Consider the following 14,886-nt stretch of genomic DNA (forward strand, 5'->3'; position numbering starts at 1 on the left):
AGTGGGTGTTTGGGATTGTTTGTTTTCACCAACTTATAAATTAGAAATTTTTTGAGAAGTAATAAGGTGTTTGAGATTACTTATGTTGTGAGAGGAAAAGTTCCATAAGTTACATTTTTATAACTTATTAACTTAATGAAAAGTTAGACCACCCGTAGTGGTGCGTTGTGTGTGTGCGTTTTGGAGGATAACGCGGGGGGTACACCGCCCTGCGTTTTGTAATTTTTTTTGGCTACGTTATAAGCAAAACGCGATTAATGGCAAGCAAATAAAAAAAAGAGCCGTTGGGGACCTTGGAGCCGTTGGTTTTTTTTTAAATTTATATTAATTATATTTATACTATATAAACAAACCAAACTCATTTTTTAACACATTCCTTCCACTTCTATACCAATTATATCTTTTACACAAATATTTATACCATCATGTTTCCGAATAACAACCAAAATATTCTCGGTTTCGGTCAATATGCCCGTCAAGGCAACCAAAAACCACAACCGAACCAATCTACCGCCCCGACGCCAACCGTACCCGTCCCGCATATGTATGACCCGCAAATGGCCGCGTACATTGCATATTTACAAAACTTTATGCCAAATGTGGTGCCCGGTTTCCAAAACCCGACGACAAACATTTTTGCCGTTTCGGGTTCCTAACCCGTCTCGGAGACCCAACCCGAGGTCGAGTTCGTGCCGGAGACACAACCCGTCCCGGAGACCGTAGGCGGTTCGAGCCAACGCGGACGTCCGAGAAAACACGGAAAGAAGTCCACCGGCGAACCTCGGGTTAAAAAAACGGTGATACCGTGGAGTATCGACGAGTGCGTACCATGTGCTCGTGCTTGGTGCGTGATATCGGAAGATGCCAAATACGGTAGGTTTTTAAAATACATATATATTTTTAAATTTCTTATAACAAACATTAAACTTGTAATGTTTTTATTTTTTTAAGCGAACTATCAAAAAATGGGGGTATTTTGGCACAAAATTATAGAGTTGTTCCACAAGCTTTGCGGGAACTCACGTCGAGAAAAAGATTCGTTACTCTCGAAATGGGGCTACATAAACACCAAACGCTTGGCTTTCCATACGGTTTACTCTCGGATGAATCGACATAGGAGTAGCGGTGTCTCGGACGCGGAAGTCATGGAAAACGCGTTGACATAGTATCAACATAAGGTCGGGGGGGGGGGGGCTTCAACTACTTTGGCATTTGGAAAGACCACTTGAGGTGTCACCCAAAATGGGGCACGGTGTTGGATGCCGAAGCCGAAGCCGAAGGTGGTTCACATAAAAAAAGTCTAAAACATCGTCTTCGGTTGATCCAGACACGCCCCGTTTCGACGCCCGAAACTTCAACCTAAGCGATAATGACGCCGTGAATACTACCGAGATGGCTCGGCCGGGGGTTAGAAGAAGCAAGGCCAAGAGAAGGGGGAAAGAGGTCGCTTCATCGTCGGCAACGGGTTCGAATCCCGAATTGGAAAGTCAATTCAAATAAATGAACTCTCGACTCCAAGCTTTACACGACGTTGGAACCCAACGACTTCAAGTAAATTTGGACGCCGTCGACCTACTTAGAAGGAATGAAATGGACAAAGACATCGAGGTTTTATCAAATAAGCTTTCCGAAGACGACCCGATAGTCCAATCTTTAAAAGCCACTCGACGAGCGAAAATTTTAGAAAAATATAAATAAGTTTTAGTTTTATTAGTTATTTATGTATTTTTTTTTTAATTTGATGTATTTTTTTATTTAGTTTTTATTTGGAAGTTTAATGTAATTTTTAATTTTATGTTAATTTATTTAAATGATTTAGTATTTAAAAAAACAAACAAAATTAATAATGACTGGGCGCCACGTGGCGCATAATGCCTAGGGGTGAAGAGTTATGACTACAGCATGTTTTTGTAAACACCATAACTTTGACTGGGCACCACGTGGTGCATAATGCCTGGTAGTGGAGCTTTATGACTACACATGGTCTTATAAGGAAGTAAAATAAGGAATCCCAAACACCCTCTAAGAGCATCCACAACCTATTCCATATATGTTTTTTATAATTTAGCTAAAAAATACCATTTCATAAATTTATCTATCATTTTTTAAAATTCTTTCACATTTTATTCTCTATTCGTATCCATAAATTAATTCTTTATTACTTTTTTCTCTTTTGTCTTGTTATATAGTGAATCGTGATTGGAGAATAGGTGATATATTATATGGTATGGATCAAAATTGAGTCCCTATATTTAGGGTTTTACTTTAGTTTCCATATAACTCATCCATATAATAGGGAATGGATTGGAGATGTGATTTTGATGGTTTCCTTAATATTTACCATAAATTATATGGGTTTAACAATTTTAGAGAATGGGTTGAGAATGCTCTAAATGAAGGTTTTTAAGAAAAGTTCAGAATCTGATGTGGAGCTGATGTGACGGTTTGTACAAGTTTGTTGTTGTAGATGCTCTAAATTTTGGATTCTTTGGTGGTGCGGACTCCCCTACGAATCCATCTAAATTGACATTATATTACTGTGTTGCATATTTGACGGTAGTTTTTTTTTTTAATTTATTAAAGGCCAAATTTTATATAGCCTATACGTATACTTGACAGTACTACATAACACTTGTCAAAGGATTCATTATTATATATTAACCAGTAATCACAACATATCAATTCAGTGAGAACTAGTAACGGTGTAGTCACCATTTACGCGATACTGATATACTTTTGTTTTAAGTTATAAAACATGTCAAGTAATTCAATAAAATCATATTAGAATAATAAAGGTAACTTGACAATAATATCTAAGTTAACGTTAAAAGGAATAAGCCCATCTTCTAATTATTAATCGATTCTATCAAATGTTGACCATGAATTTTCAGTTTGAATTCTTGAAAACATAAACTCATGGTTGACCACACTTGTTTCAAATATAATAAATCAGCTTATCGTTTTCATCTATTAAAGTTTTAAACAACGATTTTTCTTTAACACGTGCTCCGTTTTTTCGTTAAAATCAATTATATCAATATAATAAAACATTTTCAATCCAAATGAGTGCTATGCTCTTATAAATTTATAACTTTGATGTCGTTAAATCTTTATTAGGCCTCTTGACGGTATCTTATTGGTTAACAATCCTTGTTAATGTTATCTATTATACTTCTAAACGTCATGTGATATTTCTTAGTCATCGATCCACATGAGTACTATGCTGTTAAGGTTTGAGTCTTTGTTGCATTCGATTCAGTTTTATTATGTTCGGTTTTTTCCATGTTATGTTATTAGTTAGGGATTCAGTTATGTTGTTTAATTACTTTGGATTAGTTAATCAGTTAGTTTAACAAATTTAGATGTTTGTCACATCCATTTGTTCCATTTACTTTATTTCCTAGAATCCAAAGGCATAGACATCAATTTCTATTTTTCTAAAAGACGTTTATGATCAAATCATTTATTCCTATGTATAATTAATCACGTTATTAGATTTTCAAAAGAAAACCTATTACGTGTTTCAACGAGTTAAAGATGTGTTTTCATAGATTTTAAAAAATATTTACTACTAACTTACATCATGTTATGTCTTGTACGTTAAAATTTTTGTTTTTTATTAACCTACAACATACAGGCCTTTTCGTTAGCAGTTTTCACAATTTATAATTTTATATAATCATAGGTTACGTAGGACCAAAATTAAATCAAACAATAAGACAAAACCGAACAAGGGAACAATCACGAGCGGCAGGTAAATTATAAGAGTTTAGGATTCATCGAAAATGTCTAGAACTTGAACCCCATAATGTCGAATTTCTTATCACAGATAGATCTTCGTGTGTAGCAGTGCAGGTGGCGGGTGCTCATATTTACATGTATTTTATTATTTCATCTATTAATGAAACAGTGGAAATTTAATACAGATTAGAGTGTAAATGGTCATTTAAAGCAAGTTAAAATACTTAAAAACATGTCAATTAGGCTTATTTTGACCTTACTTTACTCAACCAAACATGTTTGGTGGTTTACAGTTTGGAGTTTGGATAGTGAAACAGGTTTTTTTAATTAAGACAATTGTTTAACTTTATACTACATTTGCAATCGTTTTTGTGTATAAACTGTTTTTGTGTGGTTACTATGACAACTTTTTGTTTCTGTTATTCTTTTACAGTAAAAAGGTAAGCTCCATGTGTCATACATTTAACATGTTTATCATTTATGGCTTAGTACATTCTTCTAGACATGTATCCCAAAATTGTACCATTAAAGTGTTCAAGAAAATTCAGTGAAAAGGTGAGTGAAAACATAAATTCGGACATACAAATATGTCCTAAGCTATAAATTAAAGTCATACGTACATGTTGCGATAGTGACTCGAAATTTACAGAATGAATAACATAATATATAACGATACGTCTAGACATAATATTGTACCTTGTACGACAACTACTATCGTTATGAGTTGTTGCTGTCAACCATCATAAGTCGATATGAGTTCATATGAAGGAAGACTAATTATTTGCTTCATGTGTTTCCTTGAAACATGACATTTCATGAAACGTGAACTAAGAAAAGGGTATCCATTTCCTCTAATTTGTAGAAACACAACCGTTTATTTCTTTTTTTGTGATTGTGACTTGTGAAAATGAAATATGAAAAAATTCGGGTTTTGAAATTGGGTTTTGGGCTTTTAAGACGTAGATAAGTACCAAATTCCACAGCGCTGGTCCATATAGAGATGTTGATGGATTCTTAACAGAATGCAGTAGCTTGAATTATATGGGCTCATATGTCTATGCATTTTAAGGTTTAAACTGTAACCAACTGTGAAACTAAAATCCGCACCTATTATAAACGGCTGTTTGGGCCAAGGAAGCACCCAAGACCCAGCCATTATCGTAAGAAGTCTAGAAACACACCCTTATATAGGGCCGTCCAAACCGCTCGTCGCTCGAAGTCGCTCGCCGCTCGCTTGTTTTTTCGCTCGATTGTAAACGAGCCGCTCTGCTCGATTCGATTGGCAAACGAGCCAAGAAACGAGCAAATGTCTGCTCGGTTCGGTTCGGCTCGAATATTTTTAATTTATTTTATATATAATTATATATGAACAAATATATAAATATAAGCATACAATTTTTTTTAAACCCTTTAAATTTTTTCTATTTCGTCAATTTTATAGTTTTATTTGTTCTCTTCAAATTTTTAAAATACTAGAAGTGTGTTTACATGATCAATTTATCTCACTTCAACTTACTTTTTATAAAAACTTGCAATTTGTTACACGTTTGTCTAAAAACTATTAATTTATTTATAAAATATATAATTTACAACCTTTAAACTTGTTTCTTATTGAAAAATTTAATGTGAAAAAGAAATAAATAATGCTCGAAATCGCTCGATGTTCGATCAAAAAATGCTCGATTCGATTTTGGCTCGTTTCAGTTTTCGCTCAGTTCGAATTTCATCCGTTCGGTTCGGTTGCAAACGAGCCAAGCAACGAGCAAAGCCTTCGCTCGGTTCGGTTCGACGCGTGATATAAACTTGAAAAGGGCAGGCCAGATTTTGCAACAACTTGGCCCAAACGGTCAAGCATCAAGCACAGTCCATCCCATTTTAAAGCCCTCACTTGACTTACAGTCGTAAATTGAACGAATCAGTGATACTGAGTGAATGAATATATTTAGATTTGTGTGATACTTATAACATCTTGAAAATATATATTTAGGACAAACTTACCGTACAGTTTCATGAGCGTTTTTTTTATAAAAACTCAAGCATACATGTGAAATGCCTAAAAGACAAACATGTACCAATAACTTTTATAGTACTACAAACATTCATTCTTCACTATCAAAAACTGGCATTAGTGGAAAGACTAATAAACAGATATACCTTGTTGGATGTAGATTTTATTATCCTCGGAATTGAGCATAACTTGAGGATGTTGACTTAAGCTGTTATTCTGAGGAAGGTACGTTGACTAATTCAATTGTCCTATATTATCTGATTGTTTTGCAGATAAGAGCACGTGTTAAATATGTTTATAAGAACGTGGATTGCAACAGAACGCTGCTTGAACTTCGTCAACAAACAACGTGGGCAGCAACGGCTTGTTGAAGAAATAGTCTAGGGTTTCCGGAATAATCGGAATAACAGTTGTAATCTTCTTATTATAAATTCGAGCTCGCTGATAGTATCGATATGTCACACACAATTCACTTGTTTAGCTGCTAGTACTCATTGTATCACTTAGTTCACGTTTACTAATCAACTCCAACATTTGTAATCACCGATTTTGTTATTAATAATATCAACGGTGATAATTTTCACCGTCCATGGGTTTTTTGTGCCGGAGATCATAATAATTAAGCTTAATTTGATCAAAAGTTAAGTTCATAATCTTTAACCGAAGATATTCGATTAAAGATTATGTTGTAAACTCTTGACCGAAACGAAGATTATCATAATTAAGGGTTTTTTCCCTTGTAATAATATCCTCGTGATCAATCTTTTTACCATTAAACACCTCGCCTCACACACTAATTTGATCTAAAGTTAGTTTGTTAATTTTTGACCGAAACATACTAAAAAATTGAACTTTAAATTGGATAGGTGCACCAAACCTTGGTGGTTGTGTAAGACCAAGACGACACATGAAAACCCAAGCAACAAGCTACTTTGACGGGTTTTCCCCATAAAAAATAAGATTAATATTGTGACATTCATCAATTTCGAGTCACTTTTGTTATGTAAACCCGACCCGTTTGTAACCCGAACATTTCAAATATATAAAATATTGGATCTTGTCATTTAAAATATATAAAATATTGTTTTTTTTATATTATGCATTGTTTGACCATTTAAACATACCCATTTTTATGCAAACCATAAAAGAATCTTTATACCCAACCCTTCACTCCTTCCCTATATATACACACCCATCTTCTTCATTTTACTCTTGCTACATCTCCAAAAAACTCTCTCAAACTCCATAGATTCAAGGTTGTTATTTCTTATGTATTTTTTAAAGTTTTGACTTCTCAAGTCAAACTAACTATAGTCTTTCATTCTAACTTGTTCATCTAACATTACTAACTCTTGAATATGGTGGTACAACATATATATAATACACACCCCTTGTTTCCTTTATTTGTTACTTCACCGACTTTGGTTGGTTAAGTTTCGAATGTCATAAGGCAAGGCTTCATGGAGGACTACGTGTTCTTGATATATATTTACACACACATAACTTATTATACATATCACTTATGACTAACTTCTAACCCTTTAGTTTGTTCATCTTATTTACAAGTTCCATGGTGTGGGTTTGTATAAGACTAACCTCGGTTTAACCGAAACTAGTCCAAACCGGAAACCGAACTTTTGTTTACTAGTTTTGTTAAAATAGTTGTTTAAACATGTTTATTGCTATATTTGAGTTTCAAAAATCATTTTTACAAGTTCTTTGATATTAAGCATATATGTCACACCCGGCCCTGAGCGGCGGAAACAGCCGGGCGTGCGCGAGTGGGGATTGATAATTAAGCACGGGCCATTGCAAACATTCAAAGATTTTCATTGCGCATGAAATGTTTAATACAAATACATTACATTGTTTAAAAATTACATAAAAACATCCAAGTATAAAACTGTTGAAGATTTCCACGCCATATCCCCTTGCGCGGCGGGAACAACCACGCGCATCGAAGGGATAGAACTAAAATCTTCCAAAAAGCTAGTTTTAGATGTTCAGCGTGAGGTGCTCTAAGTGTGACTCCATGCGCTACCTAGTTATCTCCTGAAAGACACGTAAAAACATTTGAATCAGTATAAACTGAGTGAGTTCACAAGTTTTAGTAACTTGATAAATCGTATTGCATCATAATCTTGATACAAATCATTCTGAAACACAATTCTGATAGCATCATTAAAACACATGCTTGGTAAAACATAGTTCTATCAACATATTCTGATAAAATCGTTCCGCGGGTTACGCGCGAACATTTCTGGGAGCTGTGCTCGTCTGTGTAAGTGGCGCTGCCACTACGAGCGAAATAAGTAATACCGTCCCGCGGGTTGCGCGTGGACATTTCTGAAAAGCCGTGCTCGTCTGTGTAAGTGGCGCTGCCACTACGAGCGAATAATACTGTAATACCGTCCCGCGGGTTACGCGCGGACGTTGTGCCGGAAAACAAGGCGCTCGTCTGCGTAAGAGGAGCGACCTCTACGAGCGGGCTCAATCCCATAGTACTGCCCCATGACCATACTAGGCACTCGTCTGTGTAAGAGGTGCGACCCCTACGAGTGGGCGGATCAAACCAGCAGTCCCTACCCTTAGAGTTCCAATGGTAAAGTGATCACTTACTCGAGTTCTAGCGCACGCACATCGAAAACCTTAGATAACCGTTCGCATTGCTCATCATGAAATATAATTTAAACGCAATCGCTTGCATAGCTTGTAAGTATACCATGATAAAACATTATTTAAGTACGTGTCCCTCGCCCCGAAAACAGTTTAAAAACAGTGAAAACAGCGAGAATAGGGGCTGTGAGACTCACCTGTGGTTCTTGTTAAGGGATTAATCGAGATTCGGGTTTTCTTGGTGTTGGCCTCGGAATTGAAGGTCTAGTAACAGGATCGGAAATGAAAACAACGGATGCTTGGGAGATGATTAGTGCAAGTTTGCAGTTCTTGAAGTGTGTTTGGGTGATAACTTAGGTTACATATTTATAGGCAAACTCGAGGGAACACAATCCCTTGCTTTAGGGGATTGTAATCTTTTCATATCCAGGTGTAAGTATGGAAATTATTATTATTTATTTAAAAGTGGAGTAGTGGATAAAAGATTTTGATTTGATTTGGTCAGGACATGCAGGTCTGGGGTTGGTGAGAATAGGGTGGCTGACAGTTGACTTTTCATGTTACTGTGTGCTTTTTTTCAGGTACTTTTGTCAGTGTACAGTAAAAAGTGGAAAATCTCTGAAACACGCTACTGTTTCCTTTTGGGCGGGAGCAATCTCCCTACGTCTGGAGAATAGACTAAGTGTTCTGTGCGTATCACTTTGTGCGCATAGCTTTCTGCGTGAAGGACATTTCTTTGCTGCGGGTAGGTGCGTACCCTTCTCGCAGTTAGGGACATTGAGTTTCATTTGTAGATTCTCCAGGTGGTCTTGGTATTTCAACATAGTGATCAGTTATGTTGAAGTCAATTCCATCTTGGAGCTTCAGACAAACTAGCTCTCAATGTTCCCGCCATGCGGGGAGGTTAGTTCCCTTCCGCACGCGCATAAACGATTTAGGATGCACCCGCCTTAGCATCATGCGGGATGGTCAACCCATTAGACAACATAACGTTAAGGTACATGAAAACATAAAGCCAAAACATTCGCGCATGGCGCATATAACATATGCCCACGCTGGTTCTTAACATGGCGCGCTCGCGCAGGGCGCACATAACAAATGCACGCGCTGACTATCATGGCGCGCTCGCGCAGGGCGCACATAACAAATGCACGCGCTGACTAACATGGCGCGCTCGCGCAAGGCGCATATAACATAATTACCTAATATTTAGGTTGATTACTTGGTTTAAGGGATTGGGAATTTACCGGGTGTCACATTCTCCCCCTGTTAAGCGAATTTCGTCCCGAAATTTAGGAGACGTTGCTGGCAGAAGCCATGCTCTGAAAGAGGTGTGGGTATTTCTTGCGTATTTGATCTTCTCTTTCCCAAGTGAATTCAGGCCCACGCCTTGATTTCCATTGAACCTTTACTAACTTGATTTTGCTTCTGCGTAACTTTTGTTCTTTCCAATCGGTTACTGCTATAGGTTCTTCTACGAAGTGCAGCTGTTTGTCGATGTGAATCTCTTCCAACGGCAAAATCAACGTTTCGTCAGATAAGCACTTTTTGAGGTTGGACACATGAAACGTATCATGAACTCCACTGAGTTCGGCGGGTAAACGGAGTTTATAAGCAACCGGACCGATCCTTTCCAGGATCTCAAATGGTCCAATGTAGCGCGGATTCAACTTTCCTCGCTTGCCGAAACGGGGGACTCCTTTCCATGGAGAGACTTTCAAAAGTACTCTATCCCCTACTTGAAACTCCAACGGTTTCCTTCGCACATCTGCGTAGCTCTTCTGTCTGTCGCGCGCTGTCTTAAGGCGATCCCGTATCTGAAAAATCTTGTCTGTTGTTTCTTGGATCAATTCTGGACCAGTCATTTGCTTGTCACCCACTTCAGCCCAGCACAGTGGGGATCTACACTTGCGCCCATACAAAGCTTCAAACGGCGCAGCCTTGAGGCTTGTGTGATAACTGTTGTTGTAAGAAAATTCAACCAATGGGAGATGAGTATCCCAGCTACCTCCGAAATCGATCGCGCACGCGAGTAGCATATCTTCCAATGTCTGGATTGTTCGCTCGCTTTGCCCATCCGTTTGAGGATGATAAGCTGTACTCATATCAAGGCGAGTACCTAGAGCTCCTTGTAACGATCTCCAAAACCTTGATGTGAACCGACTATCTCTATCAGAAATGATGGACACTGGGACTCCATGTTTTGAAACTACTTCTCGAATATACAATCGGGCTAACTTTTCCATCTTATCGGTTTCCTTGATCGGTAGGAAGTGCGCTGACTTAGTTAGCCGATCCACAATAACCCAGATCGTGTCGTAACCCCCAGGTGTCCTTGGCAATTTGGTGATGAAGTCCATAGAGATTTGTTCCCACATCCACATGGGAATTTCTGGCTGTTGAAGCAACCCTGATGGTTTCTGGTATTCAGCCTTCACCTTCGAACACGTCAGGCATTTACTGACATACGTCGCGATGGCGCCTTTAAGATTGGGCCACCAATACAGCACTTTAACATCTTGGTACATCTTGTCCGCGCCAGGATGTACGGAATACCGTGTCTTGTGAGCTTCGTTTAGTACTTGCTCGCGCAATCCTCTCTTGAGAGGGACCCATATGCGGTTAGCGAAATATAGATTGCCGTTCTCTTTAAGTTCCAAACTCTTAGTCATACCCCCAAGGCATTCGTTTTTAACAAACTCTGGTTTCAAGGCTTCTTGCTGAGCGTCTCGGATGCGGGTAGAGAGATCTGCGTGTATGGTCAACCTTAGAGCCTTGACTCGTAGCGTTTTTATTCGCTCCTTCCTACTCAGCGCGTCTGCTACCACATTCGCCTTTCCAGGGTGGTACTTAATTTCACAATCATAATCATTCAACAACTCCACCCATCTTCGTTGCCTCATGTTTAAATCCTTTTGATCAAATATATGTTGAAGGCTCTTGTGATCCGTAAAGATTACACACTTTGTACCATAGAGGTAATGGCGCCAAATCTTTAGCGCGAAGACAACCGCTCCAAGTTCCAGATCATGCGTTGTGTAGTTCTTTTCATTGGTCTTGAGTTGGCGCGAGGCATACGCTATGACTTTGTCTCGCTGCATAAGGACACATCCAAGTCCCTGATGTGAAGCGTCGCAGTAAACAACGATGTCATCCGTCCCCTCGGGCAAAGACAAAATTGGCGCACTACATAACTTCTGTTTCAACATTTGAAACGCTGCTTCCTGACTTTCGCCCCAAACAAACTTCTTGTCTTTCTGAGTTAGCGCGGTCAGAGGTAGGGCTATCTTGGAGAAGTTCTCAATGAAGCGTCGATAGTAGCCAGCTAGTCCTAGGAATTGCCTCACCTCAGTTGGGGTTTTTGGCGCTTCCCAGTTTTCGATGGCCTTGACTTTGGAAGGATCAACGTGTATTCCTTTCTCGTTTACAACGTGACCGAGAAAGTGAACTTCTCTAAGCCAAAACTCGCACTTGGAAAACTTCGCATACAACTTTTCTTTCCTCAACAATTCCAAAATCAATCTCAGGTGTTGCTCATGCTCGGCCTTGGTCCGTGAGTAAATCAGAATATCATCTATAAACACAATCACAAACTTGTCCAAGTATGGTTTGCATACCCGGTTCATCAGATCCATGAATACAGCCGGCGCATTAGTTAGCCCGAAAGGCATCACTAAGAACTCATAATGGCCGTATCTAGTTCGGAAGGCTGTTTTCGGCACATCTTCCTCATGGACCCTAAGTTGGTGGTATCCTGACCGTAGATCTATCTTTGAATAATAACTGGATCACTGCAACTGGTCAAATAAGTCGTCAATCCTCGGTAAGGGGTACCGATTTTTGACTGTCAGCTTGTTCAGTTCCTTGTAGTCAATACACATTCTGAACGAACCATCCTTCTTCTTAACAAACAGTACTGGAGCTCCCCAAGGTGAAAAGCTTGGGCGTATGAAACCCTTATCCAATAGTTCCTGTAACTGATTGGATAGCTCTTGCATCTCAGATGGAGCTAATCGATAAGGCGCTCGAGCTACTGGCGCAGCTCCTGGGACCAAATCAATACGAAACTCGACTTGTCGCGGCGGCGGTAATCCGGGCAAATCTTCAGGAAAAACTTCTGGAAATTCGCGCACTACTGGTAAGTCTTCAATTCTTCGCTCATCTCCTTTCTTCTCTACGACATGCGCCAGGAAGGCGTAGCACCCTTTCCTTAGGCACTTACGCGCCTTTAGGCACGAAATCAGTTTCGTCGCAACTCCCCTTCCTTCCCCTTGAATTACCAAGGTTTCTCCGTTCAACAGTGGGATCCGAACCTGCTTCTCATGGCAAATAACTTCCGCGCGGTTCTCGACTAACCAATCCATACCTACCACAATGTCAAAACTTCCCAAGTCTATTGGCAACAAATTAATATTGAACCCGTGACCTCCCATGACTATTACACATTGTTCAGTTCTTTCGTTCGCGCATAACTGCCTATCATTGGCTAGTTCTATAGTATAAGGCGTGTCTAGCCTACTGGTTGCTAGGCCTAGGGAGTCTTTAAACTCAGCGGATATAAAACTTAGGTCAGCGCCAGTATCAAATAAAACAGATGCAAAATGGCCGTTAAGCAAAAACGTACCGGTTACCACATTCGGCTCTTCTTTAGCTTCACCCGCGCCGATCACAAAAGCTCTCCCGCGAGCTTGGTTTCCCCTTTGCGGGCAATCCCGACTGAAATGCCCTGGCTTTCCGCATGCGTAGCAGTTGTCACTGGCTCCAGCTTCTTTAGCACGGCAATTCATCGTCTTGTGCCCTGGCCTGTTACATTTAGCGCACGTGACGCTCGCGCATTCACCCTCGTGGTGAAACTTGCATTTGTTGCACCATGGGTAAGGCCCGCTGTATCCTTTCCTTGATGGCTCCGCGGCTTGGATCGCGTAAGCCCTTACGCTCTCCTGCTTCTTGAACGGTGGCTGCTTGGAGTCGGACCCTCGGTGGTGAGAGTTCCATTTCCTCTTGGAGTCAGAGGTTCGCTGCTCGTTTCCGCGCGTAGTCAACATACCCGCACGGACCGTATCCCTTGTAAGGGTGATGGCCCGCGCTACCGCCTCATCAAAGGTTGGAGGCGCTGCGGCGTTGAGCGGAACCCTAACAACAGGAGGTAACCCAAAGATATACCTCTCGATCTTCTTTTCCTCCGTGTTTGCCATGTCTGGCACCAACTGGCAAAGCTCGTTGAACCGGTTGTTGTAGGCGTCGATATCCGTTCCTACCATGGTGTGGTTCCAGAATTCCTACTGCAGACTCTGGATTTCTGCGCGAGAGCAGAACTTTCTCATCATCATTTCCTTCAGTTCCTCCCAGGTCTTGTGGAGAGCAACTTCTCGCCCCAATGTTTTCGTTTGAAGTTTCCACCAAGACGAAGCTGTTTCTTGGAACATGCAGGTCGCGTAAAGGACCTTCTGGTTCTCACTACATCCGCTAATGGAGAGAACTGTCTCCATCTTGTCAATCCAGTTGTAGAGCCCAATGGCCCCTTCGGTACCCTTGAATGGCCAAGGCTTACAGGCCATGAATGTCTTGTAGGAGCATCCTTTGTCCAAGGCTCCTGATTCAGGTTCTGGGGTCTCATTCTGACGACCCTGACTTGATTCGGCCTTGCTGGCCTCATGTGTTGCGATTGCTTGCGCGATTATTTCCGCGAGTTCCTCGGGTGTCATGGTAATTCCTTTGGCTTTAGTTGGAGGCATTCTCGCTTTAAAAGAGAATGAAAATATATCAAACTTAGCGCATGTACTCTGAGCACATAATGTTCTTTATCTTTATTCACTAGACACTGTGTGACCCGTGTTCCTAAGTGTGTGTATAGTTTCTTTTGAAAATATTTTCTTTGAAAAATATTTCATGCGATTCCCCAACGGTTATAGTCTAGGTTAAAACTTCTTTTCCTAGTTCGCTATAACCAGTGCTCTGATACCAATCTGTCACACCCGGCCCTGAGCGGCGGAAACAGCCGGGCGTGCGCGAGTGGGGATTGATAATTAAGCACGGGCCATTGCAAACATTCAAAGATTTTCATTGCGCATGAAATGTTTAATACAAATACATTACATTGTTTAAAAATTACATAAAAACATCCAAGTATAAAACTGTTGAAGATTTCCACGCCATATCCCCTTGCGCGGCGGGAACAACCACGCGCATCGAAGGGATAGAACTAAAATCTTCCAAAAAGCTAGTTTTAGATGTTCAGCGTGAGGTGCTCTAAGTGTGACTCCATGCGCTACCTAGTTATCTCCTGAAAGACACGTAAAAACATTTGAATCAGTATAAACTGAGTGAGTTCACAAGTTTTAGTAACTTGATAAATCGTATTGCATCATAATCTTGATACAAATCATTCTGAAACACAATTCTGATAGCATCATTAAAACACATGCTTGGTAAAACATAGTTCTATCAACATATTCTGATAAAATCGTTCCGCGGGTTACGCGCGAACATTTCTGGGAGCTGTGCTCTTCTGTGTAAGTGGC

At 40.0% G+C, this 14,886-nt stretch overlaps 1 pseudogene; it reads right to left on the reverse strand.

The window, feature by feature from the left end:
- Nucleotides 1-6,610: 6,610 nt before the first annotated feature.
- Nucleotides 6,611-6,733, reverse strand: LOC143583076 (U2 spliceosomal RNA; annotated as a pseudogene).
- Nucleotides 6,734-14,886: the final 8,153 nt, after the last annotated feature.

Source organism: Bidens hawaiensis, unplaced genomic scaffold (assembly GCF_021521415.1).
Source record: "Bidens hawaiensis isolate Kalapana, Puna unplaced genomic scaffold, B.hawaiensis_p1.1 tig00032115_1, whole genome shotgun sequence".
In the NCBI taxonomy this organism is placed as follows: domain Eukaryota; kingdom Viridiplantae; phylum Streptophyta; class Magnoliopsida; order Asterales; family Asteraceae; genus Bidens; species Bidens hawaiensis.